The sequence below is a fragment of the Panicum virgatum genome, chromosome 2N (genome assembly GCF_016808335.1).
Source record: "Panicum virgatum strain AP13 chromosome 2N, P.virgatum_v5, whole genome shotgun sequence".
Classification (NCBI taxonomy): Eukaryota; Viridiplantae; Streptophyta; class Magnoliopsida; order Poales; family Poaceae; genus Panicum; species Panicum virgatum.
Window position 1 is genome coordinate 40,595,927 of NC_053146.1, and position 23,781 is coordinate 40,619,707.

The 23,781-nt window shown below is 42.9% G+C and overlaps 1 long non-coding RNA gene across 8 annotated transcripts; it reads right to left on the reverse strand.

Moving 5' to 3' along the window:
• Window positions 1–4,703, reverse strand: LOC120660469. 8 transcript variants are annotated; one of them, XR_005669618.1, is made up of 6 exons: window positions 2,664–4,703; window positions 2,124–2,169; window positions 1,694–1,795; window positions 598–748; window positions 385–501; window positions 1–298 (listed from the first exon to the last, which is right to left on the reverse strand). It is a non-coding gene; the product is annotated as an uncharacterized LOC120660469 (long non-coding RNA). The 8 variants fall into 8 exon arrangements; XR_005669613.1 differs by lacking the exon at window positions 598–748 and having other exon boundaries at window positions 2,664–4,681; XR_005669617.1 differs by having other exon boundaries at window positions 1,694–4,703.
• Between the last annotated feature and the right edge of the window lie 19,078 nt (window positions 4,704–23,781).

A 23,781-nucleotide genomic window follows, 5' to 3' on the forward strand; every position in this document is an offset into this window, starting at 1 on the left:
TGAACTGATAAATCTGTAGTATTTTTTTATCTTTTCATTAAAAATAGAAAATTAACTATGAAGGTACATATATGCATACAATAGTATGGAAGCTAGTATATATTTGTTTTTTTATACATACATATCTACTAGCAGAAAAAACATTGTTATGAAGTAGTTCTATCTAAACAGTCTATTGCTCATTGGCATATAGTTACAGAGTCGCTACACTTAAAATATTTTATTGGTCATTAACAAATTGAGCCAGAAATCTTTTGGAGCCTCTCGTTGCTTTCACAGAGCAAGTGCTGCATAAGATCTACAGGAAATTTCAGTTATACAGATGTAAGTCATCAGTTCAGCTGATATTTATGAAATAGGAGACAGAATAAGTTTGGTGCTTACCTGTGGTAGAGTTATTTCTATCAATATTCTAGGATGTAACATGATTCTGCTTCTGTTTTTATGACAACAAATAGTGGAAGTACTTTGCTCCTTGATCTGAATGGCACAGAGAAAGTGCTGCATAAGATATACAGGAATTTCAGTTTTGCAGATGTAAGTTATCAGTTCAGATGGTATTTATGAAATAGGAGCAAGAATAAGTTTGGTGCTTACCTATGGTAGAGTTATTTCTGTTAATATTTAGCCTATGGTAGAGTTATTTCTGTTAATATTTAGGATGTGACATAATACTGCTTTGTTTTATGACAATAAATAGTGGAAGCACATTGCTCCTTAATCTGAATGATAAGAAGTATATTTTGCTCTGCAGAAATTTTCTGGAAGCATTAGAAAATAAAAAAAATTCTTGCCAGCATTCCAAGACTTGTAAATCATTTCAGCACGATATAATGCATAGGGTATTAGCAATTGCAGTATAGAGGAGTTTTGGGCCCTTAAACTAAAACATCCTCGCAGGCTTGGTACAGACAACAAAAGTATAATATTCCCTCCATATAGGAAATAGATGACGTTTAGGACAAGATTTGAGTCAAACATTGGGAATATAAATCATAAATAACTTTTAAGTTATTGAGTTTGAAAATGGGAAAATTATATGAATAGATTTGTCTTAAAAATACTTTCATAAAAATATACATATATCACTTTTCAACAAATATTTTTATAAAAATAAGCCGTCAAAGTTATGCTTCGAAGACCGTGTCGCTGTCCTAAACGTCATCTATTTCCTATATAGAGGGAGTAGTTCATATTGTTGTTGGTGAAATCAGGGTGGCTCTGTATAAGTAAATATGTAGGAGATGGGCCATTTTCTTCCTGAATGTCATTTGTTGGGTAGGGTCCTTGCAGTTATTTTAGTAATATAATAATGATAATATCATTAGCTTTCTAAAGTCATATTTGTAGACATGGGAGGTGAAACAATTTTTGGAAAATCATGGATACTAAATAACCATTAATTATTAGCAGCCCCTTAAATCTGTAAGATAAATCAAGGAGAAGCGCTGAGAATCAATGACAAAAACAAACGGAGCAAATAGATGCCTAACTTGCATAGTCTAAATATCAATGAGATTTGTTACTAACGATATTTAATACCGCAAATAAATAATTGCAGGGGCAGCTGCTTGTAAATACTATATGACAATAACAAACGGAAAAGCTTGCTATCACTAAAATACAATACAAACAAAAGTCATTATAAACTTTTTTTCTCGAACGCGCAGGAGATCTACGTGCTTTTATTTACCTCAAATTGAAGCATGTACGTATTTCTTCCCATGAGTCCCTTATCGCTCTATTGGCATGACATCGGATGAAGCTTCAGGTATTACAAACAAAAGGGACCAAGCTGTATGCACTAAAGAAATTTCAGCTAGACATTTAGGATGTTTATTAGTACAAAATCTATCACATTGAACGGAGGCTTAGAATGTCATATAAACTAATCTATTAAAGCAAAAAATCTTGCAAATTCACATGAAACTATAGCGTTTATAGGATACTACAATTGATGAAGAGGCAATGTTTATAAAGATTCATAATCTGAACCAACATTGGCGTGCTTTTTAACTGGTATTAAGTCCATTCATGTTCAACACTATCACTACAGAACTTTGCTGGAGCAGCAGCAGCTAGAGGATGAGTTGCTATAGACAACAATCAAAAAGATAATTTACCTGCTTGGCTGGTGAAGATCCACTCATTTTGTAGCATAGTATTAGGCTTCACAAACATCACAAGAATGCACATTGAATCAGAACAAGAAGATCATAATCCGCGTTGTAGTTTTGGGCAAACAATCACATGTAATAGCATGACCAATTGATACATTGAATGTAATGACTGTGCAACATGATGAAACCTAAGCTTTCAAGACCTGGGCAACCAGAGCTGAGTTTCTCCACCCTGAATGGATCCTTGAATCTCATTAACTCTACATGCAGTTAGCTTCTTTGGGAACAATGATATAGGAGCTCTTAATAACTTAAAATGATAGGAGCTGTCAATTGTATGCAAACATAAAGTCATATAAGCTCTCCCTATAAATATGTTACAGATCTGAAGAACACGCCTACACCATCTTACTTCCATACCACAAGCTCTGTTGATGTCAACTGATATAAAAGAATATAGAAATAGTTTCTTTCCTAAGGAAAAGGGAAAAACAGTAGCAACAGTTAATGGTCTTAGCATAGATCAGAGTAAGTAAAACCTACCAAGGTAAAAGTGTTGCAGATATACTCCGGTTAGCAGGGTTGACAACAATATGAATTTTGTTCCTGCATATTCAATAGAAGGCGTTATTATTATTATTATTATTATTATTATTATTATTATTATTATTATTATTATTATTATTATTATTATTATTTTGTCTCATCTTTGCAAGTGCTAGCTATCTGTATCCATTTAGTAAGTAGACAGACACTCAAGTTTAATTGCTATTTGGTTTGGTTGTAATACATTTCCATAAATGTTCAGTTGTCATAATATATGCAAGATCAAATATATGAAAATAATTCAATAGAAGTAATATTTCGTTATTGTCACCAGTGATCAAAGTAAAAGCTGATTATCTCATCTGCTAACTTCTAAAAGCTCCTAAGAACTTAGCCAGATGCATTTGTCTTGCTGATAGCTCCCCTCTACCAGAGAAATCAGTTCTATATAGGACTGTGGCACTATCAACAACCATCAGAGCTAACCTGCAGAAATGGAGCTTCAATTTAGCGATACTAGGGACAAGAAGCACGTGTTGGCAAAAGGTAAATGCAGTTTAATGTTTAAATTTATGAATAATTAAGATGTCAGGATGCAAAGATCTAAATGGCTTTATGACAGGAGCAAGGAACTTGGCATATGCCTCGTTACTCGCTACACTAGTAGTATCATACAAAATGCCTTGTTATTTGCTACAATAGCATTGTCGTAAAAGAAATGCTTTCTCACTGAGCCACACCATCAGAATCCTCCTATCTAAAGCAAATGTAATAAATTTGGTCTGCCTCACAAGATATCATTTTGAATAGTACAGAGGTTTTGTCCAATAAACAGCCCATGTAGGCTTTAGTAAGCAAATTAAGCTAATGAAGATTAAAAAATATTTGATAGCAGGTGAAAATATATTTTAGTTTCTATTGCTGAATACTGATATGCATCTTAAACTCAATTGTAATGCTGAAAAAATAAATCATGGAAGGTGGACTTTCAGAATATGTGGACATCTTTTTTGCTTAAGTGTACTGTAACATTCATTTGCTCATAACAATTCAATAATGTAGTACATGTACCTAATTTCTGCATTGAACTTGTATACAAGGCAAAACAATATCATGTGCCTTTCAGATTCTCATGTGCCTTTCAGATTCGAAAGAACTGACGCATGTGGTGACTCAATGCTAGCTATACCCGTGGTGAAGAATTAATTTAAAATAGCAGAAGCACATATTTGTTATTGATACACTACGTATTGACTCTGAATCAGTGAAAGAAGAATTAAAGAATTCAAACCAGACAATTGCAGGCCAACTTGAAAAGACGCCAGAAATTAAGATTTGGTAGCACCAACACGAAAATCAGAGGGAAGAACCTTCATTCCCTTGGCATTTGTGGAATTTCCATGGAGGAAAAAAGTCAAGAACATGGGGGTCCTGAGGCCCCAGGAACATTCCCCAAAAATGGGCTGAACAACCTTGGCGCACCGCACTCTTCCTAACGGACCATTTATCGTTGATCAAGCCCTCGAAATCACGCGGTTTCAGGGGGGCGAAAGCATCAAGAACCCTACCCTCCCAAGGATCCATCGACCAAGAAACGGTGGGAACATCCAAGAAACATGATTCTTGTAGGGATCGAATCAAGAGCTGGGAGATGGTACCGCTAAGGGAGTCAGCCCTGTAGCTGCTCGATGGGGAAGGGCCCGTGCTCCACGGCCGCCTCCTCATCCGGCGGCACGGCTGTTCCGCTCGTACCGCAGCACCCCGTCTCGGACAACGATGCAATCCGGCCCCTAAATATGCACAGCAGCTTCATCTTTCCAGATGCTGCCTCGTCTTTGCTCCATGCGCTTGTGCTCAAGGTGCTCGGATCCCTCGCCGACGCCGACGTCGGAAGAGACTAGAGAGCAGTATCGGGGAGGAAGTAGAAAGGTCCGGAAGACAAGATATTTACTGTAACAGTGAATTATGGGTGGGACGAGCGGCAGCCGTAGATTTACAATCAGATGCTGTAAAATTTTTTCACTATCATGGCCACCCTGAGCATTCGCGGAGCGGTGCGCAAATGACATAGAAATGTTCTCTATATGGGGAAAGGCAGGCAGCGGGTGTCTCTCGCCACATCCTCCGGTGTCCTGCCGCAACCAAGATTAACCTAACCGGTGGGAACCGGTCCGGTTTGACCGGTTACCGGTCAAACCGGTCCGGTCCGGTTCCGGTTCCGGCCGGTACCCAACCGGCCAAAATTCAAATTTTAAATTTGAATTCAAAAAATGAAAAATTCCTAAAAAAATTCCTAAAAATACTTAAAGGTGTGATGAATCTAATGGTGTCAAATTTTCTCAAAAATTCATTCATTTAGTATAGTTTGTGGGAATTTAAAGTTAAATCAAAAAAGAAAAGAAAAAAAATGGGCCGGCCCATGAAGGCCCACCGATCAAACCGGTCAAACCGGCCGGTAAATCGGTCAAACCGGTCGGTAAACCGGTAAAACCGGCTGGTAAACCGGTTGCACGGGAGCGTTTGAATTTCAAACCGGTCAAACCGACCTGTAAACCGGTAAAACCGGCCGGTAAACCGGTCAAACCGGCCGGTAAACCGGTCGGAACCGGTTGCACGGGAAAATTTGAATTTATTTGAATTTGGATTTGAATTCAACCGGTTTCCACCGGTTACCGGCCTAACCGGTCCGGTAAACCGGTACTGGAGGGCGGCGGTAACCGGTTTCCGGTTGGGAAATAAAACCCTGGCCGCAACTGCACCAGTGCACGACCCCCACGAAACCGAAGCGCCCGCGCGCGCGTGGGCGTGGCGCCCACCTCCCCCCGCGCTCGTTAGTCCTCACCGTTGGGCGCCTCTTCCCCGGGTCCGCTCCGCCCGCCCGCACTCCTAGAAAACGGGCCATCAGTTCTGGCCAAAGGTACTACCCATCGGTACCGGCTGCAACAGCAGCTGGTACCTTTGGCCATCGACCGATCTAGTGGAGAGCAATTGGCACTGTGTGGTGGTTCCAACCGGTTCCAATGCATCACCATAGGAACCGGTCTGAACCACCACCCGATACCAAATGAAGGCGGCGCTAAAGGCTCCGGTTTATAGGAATAACTGGTTCCTATGGAAATGAAACTTGGCAGCTGCCAGGAGCTCGGGCCTAAGGCACCGGTTGGTGCCTTGACCCGGTGCTATTGAATTAATTTTAGCACCGGGTCAATGAAATCAACCGGTGCCTTTAGCCCGAGCCTATAAATACCCCAGCCCCTCCCCCTCTCAAGCTGCCGTGAACTCACTGTTCATGGCAGCTGAGTGGGGTGAGGGAAGACGAATTTTTGCTTTTTTTGAAAAAAAAAGTTAGTTATTTTTCTTTATAACTTAGCAATTAATTTTTAGAAACAGTTATTACTTGATTTAGTTTATATATGTGATAATTATTTTTATTTGCAGCATCTTATTGTAGTTATATACGTTATCAATTTATTTGATATTTGAATACTATCAAATTATTGTATTTATATGTTTTTTCAATTTATTTGATAAGTGAATAGCATCTATTTATTATAGTTATATGCATTATCAATTATATAAATATATTGTTATAGATTGGTAGTATGAATGAACTATTTGTACAGTACAATGATGTATATAAATGTATTGTGGACCCAGATGAGTCGGCAATGGATGTACATGGCCGACCGGCGTTCAAAGGAGTTCATGGATGGCGTGCATGAATTCATAGAAGCGGCTGAGAAACACAAGTACGGTGGTTTCGTTCGTTGTCCATGCAAATTCTGTAAGAATGGGAAGGATTACTCATCATCAAGAACCATCCATAGTCACTTGTTCAATAGTTGTTTCATGCCGAACTACTATATTTGGACCAATCATGGCGAAAGAGGAATTATGCTGGATAATAATGTAGAAGAAGAGGACAGGATTCCTGACTTTGCAGCCAATTATAGTTCCTTTTTCAATGACACTGCAATGGGTGAGCCTGAAGAAGATACTGAAGGATACGTTGTAGAAGATGATCTTGGTCAGATGCTGCGTGAAGCTGAGGAAGGTTGCGAAACAGAAAAGGAATCGAGAGATCTGAAGCGTATGTTGGAGGACTACAGAACATTGTTGTACCCTGATCGCAAACAAGACCAAAAGAAGTTGGGTACCACATTGGAATTATTGCAATGGAAGGCATCAAATGGTTTGTCTGACAAGGGATTCGAGGAGTTGCTGAAACTTATAAAAGACTTACTCCCTGAGGGTAACACCTTGCCGGAGACAACATACGAGGCAAAAAAGTTGTTTGTCCTTTAGGATTAGAGGCCCAGAAGATACATGCTTGTCCTAATGACTGCATCCTATATCGAGGTGAGTATGAAAATTTGGATTCATGCCCTGTATGCAACGCATGCCGGTATAAGATCCCTCGAGATGATCCAGGCGACGTTGAGGGGATGCGTGTCAAGAAGAGGGTGCCTGCCAAGGTGATGTGGTATTTTCCTCTAATACCACGTCTGAAACGTTTGTTCATGAACAAAATGAATGCTAAATTGATGCGATGGCACAAAGAAGAACGTAAGCAAGACAATATGTTGAGACACCCCGCTGATGGGTCGCAGTGGAGAAAAGTGGACAGAACATTCCCAACATTTGCAAATGATGCGAGGAATATAAGGTTCGGCTTAAGTACGGATGGCACGAATCATTTCGGTGAGCAGAGCAGCGGCCATAGTACCTGGCCTGTGACACTCTGTATATACAACCTTCCTCCCTGGTTGGGTATGAAGCGGAAATTCATTATGATGCCGGTGCTTATCCCCGGCCCGAAGCAACCCGGTAATGATATAGATGTGTATCTGAAACCACTGATTGAGGATCTTCTATTGTTGTGGAAAGATGAGGGTGTTCGTATGTGGGATGCACAAGCAGAGGATCATTTTAACCTGCGTGCATTGCTTTTCGTAACCACCAATGATTGGCCAGCACTAAGTAACCTCTCTGGACAATCCAATAAGAGTTATAGGGCATGCACCCATTGTTTAGAAGAAACCGACAGCATGTACCTCAAGCACTGTAGGAAGATCGTGTATATGGGTCATCGTGGAAAGGCATATCATCATACCAAGCCTAGGCACCGTTGTGGGAAAATGGTATTTGAAATGGTCAAAGATATAAAAGTAGTATTCGGAAAAGGGCCCAACAGCAGATCAGTGCAGAGTGATGACGGACGTGCACCTATGTGGAAGAAGAAGAATATTTTTTGAGAGTTACCTTATTGGGAAGTCTTAGACGTCCGCCACGCAATTGATGTGATGCACCTAACAAAAAATCTTTGTGTGAACCTTCTAGGCTTCCTTGGTGTCTACGGTATGCCAAAGGATACATTGAAAGCGCGGCAAGATCTTCAACATATGAAACAACGGGCCGCCCTCCATTCAGAAAAAAGGGATAAATAACGTCATTATCTAGGTTATGCGTGCTACACTCTTAGTAAGGAAGAGAAGCAAAGTATGTTCGACTGTTTGAATAGTATCAAGGTCCCATCAGGCTACTCTTCGAATATAAAGAGGCAACTGAACTTGAAAGAGAAGAAATTCGCACACGTAAAGTCCCATGACTGTCACGTGTTGATGACGCAATTGATTCCAGTTGCACTTACAGGTATTCTACCAGCTAATGTTCGAGCAACTATCATAAAACTATGCGCATTTCTCAACACAATTTCTCATAAGGCAATCGATCCATCGAGTTTAAGCAGGCTACAAGAGGATGTTGTCCAAAGTTTAGTCAGTCTTGAAATGATATTTCCTCCATCATTCTTCAATATTATGATGCATCTTCTAGTTCACCTGGTCAAAGAGATTGGTATTCTCGGTCCTGTTTTCCTTCGTAATATGTTCCCTTTTGAACGATACTTTGCAGTCCTAAAGAAATACGTTCGTAATTGGGCTCGTCCAGAAGGAAGCATTGCGAAGGGTTACGTCACAGAGGAGGTCATTGAATTTTGTGTTGACTATGTGGAAGAACTCTGCCCAATTGGGATTCCAGTATCACGTCATGAGGGGCGGCTGATTGGAAAGGGCACACTTGGAAGAAAATCAGTAAATGCCACTTATCATGCCACGTTGAGCAAAGCACATCTCACAGTTCTGCAACAATCAACCTTGGTGGCTCCATACATGGAGGAGCACATGCAAATTGTGCGAAGTATATACCCTTTGAAGTCTGAGACATGGATTACAAAACATCATAACGATACAATCGCCACCTGGTTGCAGAAGGAAGTCATGGCCAACGATCAAATTCATGAGCAGCTAGCTTGGCTGGCCAGGGATCCGGCAAATTCAATCCTGATGTACCAAGGATATGAAATTAATGGTTACACATTTTATACAAGAGCCCAAGATAACAAGAGCACCAATCAAAATAGTAGTGTCCATATAGATGCCACCGACTCTAGTGGCCAAATGAACTCATATTTTGGTTACATTGAAGAGATCTGGGAACTCGATTATGGGCCGTTGAAGATACCTCTATTTCGTTGTCAATGGGTTAAATTCACAGGAAAAGGTGTCGATATCGACGAGTACGGAATGACAACGGTAGACCTCAAAGAGATTGGCTATCGAGACGAACCATTCATCCTAGTTAAAGATGTCACTCAAGTTTTCTATGTGCACGACATGTCTAGCAAAACGAGAAAGGACAAGTCCAGGAATAAATCAAGTTTTGTAGGTGCTGGAGATGAGGCAATGCGCCATATTGTTCTGGCAGGAAAAAGAAAAATTGTGGGAGTTGACGATGTCACAGATGAAGAAGAATACAATAAGGTTGAAGATATGACTCCGTTCGCAGTGGAGGTTGACACAAGTATTCTTTTAGACGAAGAGGAGGCTCCGTACGTACGTTATGATCATAATGAAGGGACGATTGTAAAGCGAACCATCGTTAATGTTCCCTTAGTTGAATGATTATGTCTTGTATATTTTCTGTGAACATTATTAGATTCCTTATGCAATGAATTGATTTATTGGACAATTAAATGATTTATTATGCAATTATTTGATTTATTATGCAATTAAAATGATTAGTTATGCACCTAAATGATTTATCATGTAGTATTCAGAATTATTTTGCATTTAAATAATTTATTATGCAATTATTTGATTGATTATGTAATTAAAATAATTATTTATGCACCTAAATGATTTATTATGTAGTAATTAAAATTATTGTGCATTTAAATGATTTATTATTGTGCACCTAAAACCATAGTTAATATTTTCTTAGTTGAATGATTTACTAGGCAGTTAATAAATTTATTGATCAAATAACAAATTTATTAGATAATTATTTTAACTATTAGACAATTATTTAAATTATTAGATAATTATTAGATTTTCTAGGCAATTATCAGATTTATTATGCAAATATCAAATTTATTATGAATTATGAGGCAATTAATAGATTTACAAGAGAAAAAGAAAAGGGAAAAGAAAAGAGAACCTTTGGTACCGGTTGGAAAATCCAACCGGTACCTTAGGGTCCAATTTGGGTATAAAAAAAAGTGGGGCGTCGTGCGGGAGTCGAACAGTGGCCGCGGAGCCCAAATTACCGAGCGTTACCATTGAGATACTGAAGAATTCCGTTCAAACTGGGTCAAAGATTTGTGAAAAGTAAACTTTAAATGGCCTAAGGTACCAGTTTTTGATATCCACCCGGTACCATAGGGTCTTTTCATTTCCCGCCCATTGGGCCCTTAGGCACCGGTTGTGCGGAGACCCGGTACCTACGGCCTCGCCTAAGGCACCGGTTGCAGATACAACCGGTACCTAAGGCCTACATAGGTACCGGTTGAATTTTTGACCCGGTACCCTTGGCCAAGGGTATAAATCCGTTACCTTCTTCCTCTATTCTCCACTGCTCACCAGCGCACTCCTCCGGTCGACCGCCGCCGCCCTCCATCTCCGCGCGCGCACTGTCGCATAGTCTGCGCGCACCACCGCTTCTCCTCTGCGCTCGGCCCGTTGCGTCGTCCGCCCGCTTCTCCCCCGCAACGCCACCTCCGCGAGCTCCGCCGCGCACGCCGCCGTCGGACCTCGACGCCGTCGACCCTGCACAGCCTCCCCGCTTGAATCCAAGTCTCAGTGAGCAACCCTCTCTACCCCCCTGCACTCACGTACGCGTTTGAACCCACGCTCTTGCCCAGAACCACCGGAACCCGTGCGCGCCGGCGAGCCCCGTCAAGCAGAGCCGCCCCTCGCCGTGGCAAGCCTCAGCCAAACCCTAATCCGCCGCCCCGTTTGCCCAGACGAGTTCGCCGTCGCACGAACTCACTCCCAGGCCAAGCCCCGCTCATCTAGACCCCCGGAGGGCCGAGTTCGGCCATCTCCGGCGAGCCCCGCTCCGTGCCGCCGCGGACAGAGCCGCCGGCGGGCGAGCGCCGCCGCTCCCGCGCGCAGAGTAGGTCCGGGCCGTTCGATCGGCAACGGACGCGCCAAATTAGACCCAGCGTAACGCTTCGCTGGTCTTTTTGCTAAAGAGCCCTCGGGGTTTTCCCGAATTAACTCGCGGTCCACACTGCAGTTCCAAAATTCCAAAGAGGCCATTTTTCTTCTATTTAGGACCCTAAGCTTTCTAGGTTTTGAACCTGCCGTCCAGCCCTCTTTTTTTTTCAATCTAGTCCTCAAATCTAAGGTTTAATTATGATCTATCCCCTGGTTTCTTGCAAATAAGCCCTTAGAACCTTGTTTTAGCCATATCTTTAACATTTTGACTCATGTATTTAGTTATTAGAGAGAATTTATTAGAGAGACTTGTATTTAGCCATATCTTTAACATTTTGACCCATGTTTCATCTTGCAAATAGTGTACAATGTTTTCATTATATATAGTGTATAATTTAGTTATAGAATTTAGTTATTAGAGAGACTTTATTTAATCATGTATTTAAATAGAGAGTGAATAATGCTTGTATTTATGTATTTATCATGTATTTCTGTAACTCATGTATTTATCATGTAACTCGTGTAACGACGACGAGTAACGACGACGAGTAATTTCGTATTCGCTCTCTAACTCACGCATTCGCCATCCCTCGACCCTCAACCCCGTTCCTCAACCCGGTTCCTCGACCCTCAACTCTCAACCCCGTTCCTCGACCCGGTTCCTCAATCTCGTTCCACGACACACACACACACTGTCTAATACACTCTAACACACACACACACTCTCTCTCTCTCTCTCTAACACACTCTAACACAATTGTATAAAGTATCGACCCTCGAGACACACAAACACTCACACTAACACACACACAGACACACACACACACTCACTAACTCTCTCTCTCTTTCTCTGTCCCTCTAACATACACACACTCTCTCTCACACACGCATATTCGTTCAAAGAATTGAATTCTCCTGCTTTATTTAAGGATGGACACATACACTAACACATTTTTACGGTTTCAGTTAAGGATGGACCCCTTTGGTGATGAGCAGGCCGCCGGGCAATACATGTTGGATGCAATAAACGAGGATACGAGGGCCAACACCACCCAGCCAATCGCTGAAGAAGATGCTCAGACAGCTGATTCGTTCCTGAATATGTCTGGAGATGCCGATGAAGAATATGATGACTTTGCGCCGCCGCCCAATCAATAGCAGCATGTTCCAGTACGAATCTTAAAACTATATGCATGGTGACTTCGGTAGATTAGTTTTGCGATTAACATATCTTTTCTGTAATTTAGTCGACCTCCGCATCGACTTCGTTGAGCCAGTCAAAAGGGAGACGCCGGCCAACCAAGAAAATGGAGGGAAGACAGGTCGTCACAGAAGTGGACGCAGAGGGCTGTCCAAGTGCTCCAGAGGATGCTAGCACAAAATTTGTCAACCAATGTGGGGTTATTGTTCGGGCAAGAATTCCGATCACCACAAGACTATGGAAAACGACCAAACCCGAAGAACAGCAACACGCCGTGCCTGCACATCAGAAGGAAATGCTATGGGCAGAACTCAAGGATATGTTCACTCTTTCTGAATGAGTTGACCAAGAACTTGTGAAGAAATGTGCATTGAGAAAGATGGCCCTTGCCTTTGCAACTTTCAAGAACAAGTTGTACACCAATTACATCAAGAAGGATAAGAAGCCGAACTGGGACGATCTTCCTCAGGTTAAACCATACTAGGAGGAGTTCAAACAATACAAACTATCAGAGGAAGCCCAAAAAAAATCTGAACAAGCCAAGGTGAATGCAGCAAATAAGAAGTACAGCCACCACCTTGGGGCTGCCGGGTACAAGAAGTCAGTTAAAAAATGGCAGAAGATGGAGCAGGACCTTATGGATAGAGGCATCAGGCCGATGACTTGGGATTGGCCGGATAGATCCAAGTGGTGGTTATTTGCTAATGGCGTGACACTAAACCAGTTGGATGCAAGTTTGGTCGTGCCCGAGCATATGGAAGAAGTGTCCCGCGATCTAGTCACTGCAATAGATGAGACTCAACAAGGAACATTCCATCCTCAAAGGGAGAATGATGAGCTGACAAGGGCATTAAAGAATTCAGAACACCCTGGACGAGCCCGCGGCATCGGCATGGTCCCATGGAAAGTTGCTTGGGCCGGAGATCCCTCTTACAAGACTCACCGAAAGAGCAGAGCCGAACAGGAAGAGAAACTTTGTGCCATAGAAGAAAAGATGAACAAGAAGGTTGCGTCCTTAGAATCTCAGATGGACGCCAGGGTCAATGAGGCGGTGCAGCTAGCTCTGAGCAAAAGGGGCACTGCCGGGTCGCACCCGGATGTTGTGATAAGCCCGGCCTCTCAGCAAAGCAGCAGGTGTGCATCCACAGCGGCGCCCGACGTACAAGCGGAAAAGCAACCCCAGATTGAGCCAACGGCGGTAGATGACCAGAGGTATCCAGTGGATGATGTCACCATGCCGACACCGTGCGAGCTTCATGTGCGAGCAAGAAATATATCCATTCATGTCGCATACGGGTCAGCCCTACCCCTGAATCCTTCTACTACAATTCATGGAAGGCCGATACCCCCTGGCTACACCTCCGTCACAGTCGAGCAGATAGTTGGAAACAATGAGGATCTTGAGCTCGACTTCGTTGGAGGGGATGGAGAGAAGACATTGGGAGACGCACTGCACGGGGTCGTTCTATGGCGCAAGGCCGACATCAAACTTACTGCAAGCACAACGGCTCCCGTGCAGACTGATCGCCCGTCTCCGCGGCCTACCTCACCGCCGTCCCCACTGCCACCTCCTTCACCACCGTCTCCGCCGGCGCAAAGGGCTACGAGTACTCCAACTCCTCCTGCACTAGAAAAGGGAAAGAAAAAGGCTGCATCCCTCCCAGCGGCTGGACCCTCAAAGAAGAAGCAGAAAACAGTCGAAAGACAATTAACCTACGAGAAAACCGCTGAGGAGTTGGAAGAGGAGACTACTCGATATATAAATGAACAATTGAAGCCTAAAGTCCCCCCGCCGAGGGAAAATATACCTCTAGAACTAGGGAAAAAGCTTCTCGCAAACCTAGACAACCCACCAAAACCGAAAAGCTTATCCTCGGACTATGATCGTACTCTGACAAAGGCACACAAGGTGAGAAATCTAAAGAAAAAATGTGGCAAGACCATTCCTCAGCTTGGCACACAACAAAAAGAACTCGAGCCCCTCCGGGTGCTAGGGTTGCCACTCCTACACCCGACGGACGTACAACTCCAGGCGGACCTACAGGCCGCAATATTTCTTTCTGAAACTGGATTAACGCTAGAGGAGGCAACAGGGCATGTGGAGGCAAAAAAAATCCCTGTCGCTCGCGCTATTACTCCATTCCAGCATAGAAAACCTTTTGTCACCGAGGAAGAGGAGAAAAGTCTAGGCACGTAGATGTTCAATTTGCATAGATGGTACCTGCGAATGGCGAAAGACGAAGGGAAAATGTTTGGAGTCAAGTATCGTGACCATGATTTCTTCCGCGGGGAGGACGACTTCTGGGTGTACTTCCAAAATTCATATCACATTTACCATCGACAAGCCCTCGACGCCTCTATCATCACCATTTGGGTTTTGTAAGTATCACTTACCTCTACATTAATACCTTTTGTTAACAAGAACATAATTATATGTGTGCATTATAAAATTTCTATTGCATCGTTTAGACAGGAGACCCAAAGAAGCCGAAAACATGGATGGCACCATCAGATCGGCTTCATGTCTCCTTTGCTAGTCAACCAGAAATTGATCAACGAAAGTGTTGACGCTCCTTAGCGCCCCCGATTTATATACCGCAAGCGCACGGTTTCGTGTAGCTATTCCCTTAGAGTATTCCCCCAAGGTTTATCAATCCATGGAACCAAAGAGACAAGAAACAATCTACTAACATAGAGATTTCTTTGTGTTGATGTGGTGTAAAACGAATCTAATCTACTAAAAACGACAAACACCGAAGGTAGCGAGAGAAAGTTAGAGATAACCAATCTAGATCACCTAGATCATGCATATGTTGTAGTTCTAGCTAGATAAAGTGTAGTAAGGTAGATGTGAATCTCAATGAAAAGCCTCTTTAAACCCAAAATCTCCAATCCGATCCCTCGATACTCCGTCTACTCTGTGGAGTCGGCCTGTCATGACGCCCCCCTTTTGAACGAAATACCCTGAAGCAAGTCAAACCCCCTTTGGTAGTTCCGTCATGAACCTCTAGCCACCATGACTACAAGATCATGCTAAGCGATCTATCTCGATAATAGATCTAGGATGAAGCGAACCCAAATAAAAGAACGAAATCGAAAGAGAGAACATGGTCGCTAAACATTCGGAATCACAAATAACTTCACCATGAATGATAGTACATCACAAGATCACAACCGGGGCCCTACCTTGATCTTGATGATCCTAGCTCCAGAACTCCGACGTGGTCTTCCTTCCAAGGTTCCCACGTCGGCTAGGACGAACCCTAGACAACTAGCACGACCCTCGGCACTCCGAGAGGTGTCCCTCTATCTTCTCTGCTCCTTGACGTCGTCTCCCGAATTGATCTCTGCGTGAACCTTGGGGAGGGGTCTTTAAATAGCCTCAGGGAACCCTCGGTCAAAGGGGAGGTCGAACCGACCTAAAAAAGGGCTGGGCCGGCCGGCCCAATGAGCCTAGGCCGGCCGGCCTGGCTCTTTCCTTCGCCGGCTCGTGTTCATCTTTCTCCCCAAGTCTCCTAGAATCTTCTAGAGTTTATGTCTTTCATGATTGCACCCCATTAGACGTCGTTATCTTCGAGATTTCTTCGAGGAGAAAGATAGGATGGAAAATCCTTCCTTAAATATCTCTTTACTTTGCTTAGCCCTGAAGTATCTTGATCTTATCTTGTGGGCTTTGTCTTTTGGGCTTCATTGGAGGGTGGATGTGCATGAATGGGCCTCTAATCATCACGGCCTTCGATCCTTTGTTCGGGCTTTGGCCTTTGTCTTTCTTCGTGTCATTGCGTGATCGTGGGCCTCGCCATTTCATGCTCCAAAATTGGTCAAAAACCTGCAAAAACGAAGTACCTCCAAAATATATGTGCAAATGCGAAAAACGACCAATAATTGGGCCGAGGTTAGGATGGTTAGTGATTCTGATATTAAATTCATGCCATTATCAAAGTTAAATAGGGGGTAAAATGGATACTTAAGGAGCGCCAACATTCCCCCCATGCTTAAACCTTACTCGTCCTCGAGTAAGTCTTTGATAAAAATCAGCGCTGCCTTTCAGTGTCCAATCCCTGCACTTGATCATACACGAGAAAACACAATGCTCCCAAAAAATATTTTGTAGTTAATAGTTTAACTTGTAACCAGCTTTTTCAATGTGGAAGGTAGATACAAGTTAAATGCTTCCCCACAATTATTAAGCACATGCTCTAAAAATTAAACAAGTCTCAGAATTAAGAAAGTAAATTCCATAAGTAATGCTAAACCAAGATCAATAATTTAAACCTCATTGCAATTTGCTCATGGAAACTCTCAGCTCATCTTGTCTCTCAAACTTGCTAGAACTACCTCCTTTCTTTCTCTCATATGTATGTGTGAGGCTTTATCTGAAGCTCTGGAAAGGTTAGTCCTAATCAAAAGATGTTATAATCAAGATATTATCAAAACAAGAAATACTTCTTATGGATTTACCGAGACTCGTCAAAAAGACCATTGGAAAATAATTTCTTTGTGGAGAGGGAGAGAATGGAACACACACTTTAGATGGTGGATATGTGCAAATGGCAACGGTTGATCTCAAGGCACGACTGAAGTCCTTGTTATCGGATTGCACATGGTTGGAATAATTGAGTATAGAATAATCTTCAAAGTATCTGGAGTTTAATGAAGCAAACGGAACCGAGGAGCTTTTCATCATCATTCATTTTTTTTTCTTTTCTCTCTTCCTCTTTTTTTTCTTTCTTTTTTTTTGCTCCTCAGAACCATTGGCAACATAATGCACTTACTCCACCTCCCCCCCCATGCTTGAACGTTTGCTTGTCCTCAAGCAATGAAGTGATGATAACTTGATGGAGTGAGTGCACAAAACCTTTATCAATTCTCTAGACTTAACTTTGGAATTCAAGGGAGCATCTCCTCGTGAAAGATTGAAGCCAACAGAGGAGGAAAAGGGGCAGGCCGGCCGGCCTAGGGGTGTTGGACCGGTCGGCCTACTGGCTGTAGGCCTCCACTTCTTCTAATTTTTCTTCTGCGAACTCTTTGATGCTTCCCAAGCTTATGTTTTATTGAATTTTGCTCTTGATTCCACTGTTTTGACGTCGAAATAAATATATACTCAATATATAGGTTGTGGTCAAGGAGGTGTTTCACAAAAAGATGTTTTTGGTTAAGGGTGGATATCTAGCGAGGTTTGCGATGTTCCCGGTATAGAAACTCACAATACATAGATAAAATGGCTAGCAAAAGAGAGATACGCAAAAATACGGAATGGTCAGCTTCTTAGTCTCGTACCAAAGAAGATGAATCCTGAATTAATTCACCTGAAAATAATTCTTGCTCTATGGTTTGTTATGATATATCATTTAGGCTTGTAGAAGGGTAGAGCAATTGCAAAAGGTATCATTGACAAGGTTAGCTTAGAATTAAATCCAAATTAAATTTTCCTTGACAAGCTTAAGTAAGAGAGCAAGAATAAAAGATATGGGTCTTAATCTATCATAACCTCCACAATTGAATTAGCCGGCATTTAATTAATTTTCAGATCATGTTAGAGAGAGCATTAGTTTAATCATGCATAAACCAAGCACAAGAAAGTAGACAAAGCGGCAACAATCATCATATTTTAACATGGCACAAACTTTCTATCATCATCGCTAACCATAACATTAAAGCATGGGTGATGCATTTATTTATCATGGTGATGAAAGCAAAAGAAAACAATTTGCACACATGCTGAAAAATAAAAACAGAAAAATTGCTACGCACACACAAGCTTGCACACATGCTGAAAATAAATGAAAGGAAATAGAAAAATCCAAACCACATGTGCGAGCATTTTATTCATGGTCATGCCGTCGATCAATCTCCTTGATTGGCTCTTGCGTTGTATCCTTGGTCATAATATTGCTGAAATACTCCTCCATTAAATTGTTCCGATGGCGCCAGGCCTAGAAGTCCCATTTGATATGCAATTCCCGCAGTTCCATCTTCTAGTTGGGTTGTATGCCTCCGGATGGCGTCTATATCTTCCATGTTTCTTCTCGCATAGGCACTCATGATTCTCATTCCTTGTTCCGGTTGAGGGAGGTCAAAATATTGTGCTCCAAATGACGGGTCGGGCATCTCTCCTTGGTATGACGAGGGTGGGTAGCCGTAGTTGCTAAATATTGGCGGTGCCACCGGAGTGTGCCCACATGCTTGTTCTTGGCTTCCGTCCCATTGACTCGTCCATCCTTGCGGGTATCCCTGTCCACTTGATGCACCTTGAAATTCATTCCTCCAATAAGCGGAACTTGGCGGTGGAAGGTTTACTTCCAAGTCTTCTTGTTGTGCCGATGCCGATGTCCCTTCAATTAGCCTTCCTCTTTTTGATTTCTTCACCTTTTTTCCAATATTTTCAACTCGCCAATCAGTCCTCCCTCTTACAAATAATTTCAGCCTTTGATCGGGGAGGGAAATATCCATCTCAGAAATAGTGAATCCTTTCTTTTCATCCCCTCCGATATAATAGCCTTACCTCAAATGTTCAATCCCAATATCTCTTCCCGGGACATAAAATTTTTGGATCACTCGTAACCTCGGATTCATGGCTCGGGCTATCATTGTGAGATAACATCCCGAACTAACTTCTCCTGTGCCGGATGATGCTTCACAAAGCCACTTTTCAACCATGATGTAGGTGGGATCAATTACTTGCTTCTTCACCAATGCAGCATACATCCAATTTAATTCTTGGTCGGCGACCTTCGATTCTCTCATCCTCCCGAGAATTCTCTTGCTCAACCAAGAGTTGAATATTTGGAGGGTCACATTACTTATATTTTTTCTTTGGCGGTTGACATCTTTTGCTATTTTTGTCCAAAATTCATCAAGCTCTCCATCTTCAACTTGCACCATTTCATATGCATTACTTTTGAATCCGAGCAAACTTTCTATTTCTCCATAGGTGATTACTTTCTCTTCATTCTTGAGCCTAAATTTCAGACATGGAACTTCTTCATCATCCACCACTTCCGTTGATTTTTCTAAAGTCATGAACATCTCAAGAGCCACTTCTTCTTGCATATCTACCGTGACACCGTCGGAAAATAATTTCCAAACGATGTTCTCCAAGAGCTCATAGATGTCATGATGAAATCCCAGCTTCACCAATGCTTCATCATCAAAATCATAATTTGCTCGCAGTCTTCCCTTCATGAACTTGAGCCTTTCTTCTTCTTCCTTCGACAAGATAATAAACCCATATTCTGAATTCTTGGGCTTGTATGGTGGTGGTGCGGATGACCTTTGCGAACACCGTGGAGGAGGTGGCATCCCTTCGGTGAATCTCATGGAGGAGCTTCTCGGGTCTCTCATCCCACCAAGGAGCAACATGTCGCTCCTTGGTGCGGGGCTGTCTTCCTCCATGCTCCGGGGAGACTCGTAGACCGAGCGCCTCCACGAAGAACTTGGCGATGCGTCGGATGTTGATGAACGCGTCCTTCTCCTCCCGGTGATGAACTTCATGAGGCCACTCATGGTGACTCCTTGCTACACACACTCAAAAACAAACACAATATATCGAAGAGTGGAACAAACTAGGAATTGTGGTGAATTTTCTGAGATTTTTGGAGTAGATTTTGGTGGACGAATTTTTTAGGGCTCTAACTGATGTTTCTGGGCGAAGAACTTGAAGAACATAAGCAAGAAACTGAGTGAGGAGTATACCTGCCAAAGGGGAGCACCAGAGGGGTTAAATAGGGGCCAGGCCGGCCGGCCTAGGGCCTTGGGGCCAGCCGGCCTAGGGGATTCATGGCTCCTCTCCACTTCAATTTTCTCTAGTGGCTTCCTTGTGCAATTATTCGCTTGTCCAGTACATCTTGCATGCTTTGCACCGTCCAAATCCTGTGAACCACTCCTTCTTTGTCTTTGATGTCCACTTGCAACATTATTTCTCCACTTTGTGTCATTCACCTTGTCCCATGCTTCATCATGCATCACATGGTGCCATCTTTGCTGAAAATCACATGTCCTTCCCTGCATGGCTGCTCCCTCCTTTGAATTATTTGCATGTGGTGGTAGGTAGAGAGCACTACTCTTTCCCGTGAACTCACTTTGATCAATGGGTGTTAATCAAGCACATAAACCCTCTCCAAGTCATGCTTAGATGTTTAATCCTCCTCTAACTTCGAAATTTCAGAATTGACTCAAAACATGCAATGAGTTTAAATGAATAATTAGGGGGGGATTGAAACATCTTTACATTTGTAAGTCGAAAAATATTTCCCGACTACATTAATTTTGATTGCACCGAAACCGTTCACTTTCATGAATTGATAGCGAACAATCTCGAATTCAACCGTGGGTCTAGGGTTTAGGTTCTAATTTTTGCCAAAATGAGGGAGAGAATTTTGAAAAAGAGAATAATTAAAGTTAGAAAAATTCTAATCCTATGGTGATGAAAACTGAAAATTCTCTCTATGTTTGTGCGAACCTACGCGTCAAGAATTTAACTAATATAAACATAGCGCGGCTCTACTCGTGTGTTTTATCTCTACTTGATCCGGCCATCATGGAGAGGACGGTCGCCAAAAATAGGTATGGAATTTTGTATGTGGCTTTCTCAAGAAGAGGCAAATAAATAATAGGATGGCTCATGTCATTAGTTTAGAATAAGAGATAACATCGGAATGACTGAGCAAATAAAATCCAAATCGAATTGTTTGACCGAACTACCAATTGTTCAAAAGTATATCATGTTCTTGCGTAGCAAAATTCTAGACTCACTTACCTAAACCTTTCGCGGGTTGTCCTCCCGGCAGCTTATTCTTGACTCGACGAACAGGTTGAACTCCCGGCAGCTTTATTCTAGACTCGATGAACGGGTTGCCTCCCGCGAAGCGCTTCGTTTATAGTCTATAGCTAGACTTTCTTCTTCTTCACTTCGGACCAACGCTCAGTGATGGCGTTGTAGTCTTGGGTACCCACTTCCGCACAATCCTTGGTGCGGGTTTGTCTTCTACGTTAGTCGTCTTTTTGGTCTTCACAGGCGGGCCTTTAGCTTTCTTCTTGACGGGTGCAACGATCTTCTTTGTCGCGATGGACGCGACGACTTCTATCTCCTTCTTCGCTTCCTTCTTGTTCGGCTCCTCTTCTTTCTTTGGCTTCTCCTTTGTGACACGGCGGTGAGGCGGAACATATTTGACATTGATCATGTTGCATACCTCGAGGCGTGGACGAAACTTGAATTCGCTTGTGGTGCCATTGATGTCGAACTTTATCTCCCCCTTGCCAACGTCGATGTTTGCCCTTGCGGTCTTGAGGAAAGGCCTCCCAAGTATGAGAGGCGCCTTGCTCCCTTCTCCCATATCGAGAATCACAAAGTCAACGGGGACTAAGTGTTCTCCAATCTTCACGGGCACGTCTTCGGCGATTCCCAAAAGATAGCGAACGGAATTGTCCGCTAACTCTAGGCACATGGCCGTGGGTGTGACACCTCTGGTGTCAGTTTAACCAAAGCTAGGCAATTAACATAACTTCACACACAAATGAGCTAAGAAAACTTAAATAAGAACCCTATATCTAGTTCTTGCAAACCTGTGTGTAAATGTATGTGTGCATGTGTTTGAGTGCAATGTGTTTGAAACACAATAATTGGTACCCTTTTAAACTTGACTTGACATGTGTGGTAAATAAGGCAAAAATAAAAAAATAAATATACTTCTCATAATGAGCTATAAACTTGCTGTGCAAATCAAATCCAAACTGGAAAGCCCTCAAATGCAAAGATCAATAGAACCATTATTTGATTTATGAAGAGCTACTAGTTTAAACAAAATAAAAATTCGAACAAAAGGTTAAACATTCCTTTGGCTCATGATAACAAAGATTTATAAAAAAAAACACTAATGCATCCTTGTATAGGAGTATGTGTGGATAGAAAACTTGTTACTTTAATATTCTCAAAACTTTCAAGCTAAACTTGTCATAACAATGTAGTTAAAAGACACATTCATATTTTTGTGACACATAGTTTAAATTAAAAGATGTTTTGGCAAATTCAAGATTTAAACAAATCAAATAAATAGGAGAGCTATTTCTAGTGTTAAGGAAGTTAAAATAACTTCAAACCAATGCAATGAAGCCTATGAAAATGAATAGGCATATTCACCATGTCATGTTCAACAAAAACCTAGTTGAAGCCTAGGAGTAAAAGTGACAAAATTCACATGAAATGATGAGTACCTTAAATGGCAGTTTTTGAATTAATTGAATAACTCTCAAACCATTGCTCTAATGAAAAAGTGCATAACACGAAAGTTGTAGATCTCGAAAAACTGAGCAAAAGTGGTATTCAACACTTTTTCATTTGAGGCCAAGATGAGGGAGAAAAATGGAAATTACAGAACTGATTTTGGAACTTCGGATTATTTACGACACTGCCCCTGACCGTTTCTCCTACCTCCAGCTTCCCTGCACCGTGCCCACGGCGACGCCCGTACGCCGGCGCCGGCCACCTGGCCGCCCACGCGTCGCGCCCCAGCCCCAAAACCGCTCCCGCGCCCCTGGGTTTGCCCCAAACCAGCTCTCCTGGCGCTACCCGAGCTCGACACGCGCCCCCACCCTTCCTGTGCTTGCCACGATGCCATTGCCGGCCACCGCTGCCCGCCAGGCCGAGCTGCCCCGGTTCCGCACTCCCCCAGCCCCGCATTGCCTCCCAGGCGAAGGAAACCGGCCCCCAGTGACACCCATGCGCCTATAAAAGCTTAGGCCGGCCTCCTCGCGCGCAGAAACCGCCGCCGCTCCGTTCGGTAACTCCGGCGAGCTCGAGCTCGTCGTCGACAGCCTCCTCCGCCTGTGATTGGTCTAAATGAACCACTCCACAACCTTCTCCATGTCCTCCTGAAGCCCCCAAGCCCGGCCTCCTAGCCCCTGCGTCACCGGAGCGCCGCCGCGCCGGAGCAGATGCACCGCCGGCCGCCCCCACCGCGGAGCCCTCCCCTCCGGTCATCCTCGTCGCCACCAAGACCCTCAAATCGGTAGAGCACGACCTCCTCTCACTCCTCCCCCACCTGGCCCTCGCCGCCGGCAAGCCCCTCGCCGGGAAACGCCGCGCCAAACCTCCCCTGTTCTGTGAACTTCCGCCAGGGACCCCAAGTTAAAAGACACGAAATTTTCAGGGGTCAAACTGCAAAATGTACATGAACTTCAAAGCTGCAAACTTGTAAATTCCATATAAAATCGTAGAAAAATCAGAAAAATATAAACTCAACTGTTCTGGAATCCTTAGAACAAGAACTACAACTTTTGTTACATTCACATGTTCATATTTTGCTTTTATTTTAATCTGAGAAAAATAATAAGAAAATCACCTTATGCATGTTCATGAAGTTCTGCTCATCAAATGACCTTGATTTTTGGATATGTTATCACTAATGGAATATTAAGA